This window comes from Aplysia californica, unplaced genomic scaffold (assembly GCF_000002075.1).
Source record: "Aplysia californica isolate F4 #8 unplaced genomic scaffold, AplCal3.0 scaffold00156, whole genome shotgun sequence".
Classification (NCBI taxonomy): Eukaryota; Metazoa; Mollusca; class Gastropoda; order Aplysiida; family Aplysiidae; genus Aplysia; species Aplysia californica.
In genome coordinates, this window is record NW_004797426.1 from 817,598 (window position 1) to 818,585 (window position 988).

Sequence of the window (988 nt, forward strand, 5' to 3'; positions counted from 1 at the left end):
CACACACACACACACACACACACACACCATGTACACACAATCAGAGCTGTCAGTACCTGCAAACACACAACACACACACACACCATATACACACTATACACACATCACGTACCTACAAACACTCACACCATATACACCATGCACACACATCACGTACCTACACACACACCACACACAACAGACGCATCTCGTACCTACACACACACCACACACAACAGACGCATCATATTCCTGTAAACACAGTGTAATAATCATGTTGTAATTGTAGGTACTCAGAACACCCAGAAATGGGCCGATGGGATCTTCCATCCGTCAGAAATTTAACGTTAAAAAATTTGAGTTTCACATGTTTAAGCTTTGGAGAAGAATCACAGAAATCGATGTACAGAAAAGTGGGAAGACATGGAATAACATTAAGAGGTTAGCCCAGGATAGAGAAAGGTGGAGGGTGTTTGTCTGTGGCCTGTACCCTGGTGCAGGGTGAGAAAGGCAATGATGATGATGATGTTTAAGCTTGTTCGAATGCAATTCTTTGGACATCTTGATTGTTTATAACGACTTCAAATAAACTTACGGTTTTGAAAGAGAAATAAGGTTTCTGACCTTGTGGTCTTTAGTTACTCAAAACAGCCTCAAAAGGTCAGAGAGAACTTTGCCATTCTAAGACAGCGGATTTGTTTGCTGTTGCGATGAGATCAGTCAATAAAAGGCCTTTGAAATATTAATGCATTTACAAATTTCTGTTAGTTTGTCTAATGTTCCGTGCTACTTATTTAGTGCTATGGTAAGTCGTACCTACTTGCAACACGAAGGTCTTCATAGAGGGAAGGAGTGATTGAGGGGGGGGGCGGAGGATGGGAGAATGGAGATAAAGAAAGGAGGATATTCAGAGAGCAGGGGAGAAAGGGGGAAGATAGAGGTCGAAGGATAGGGAAACAGAGAGAGAGAGAGAGAGAGAGAGAGAGAGAGAGAGAGAGAGAGAGAGAGA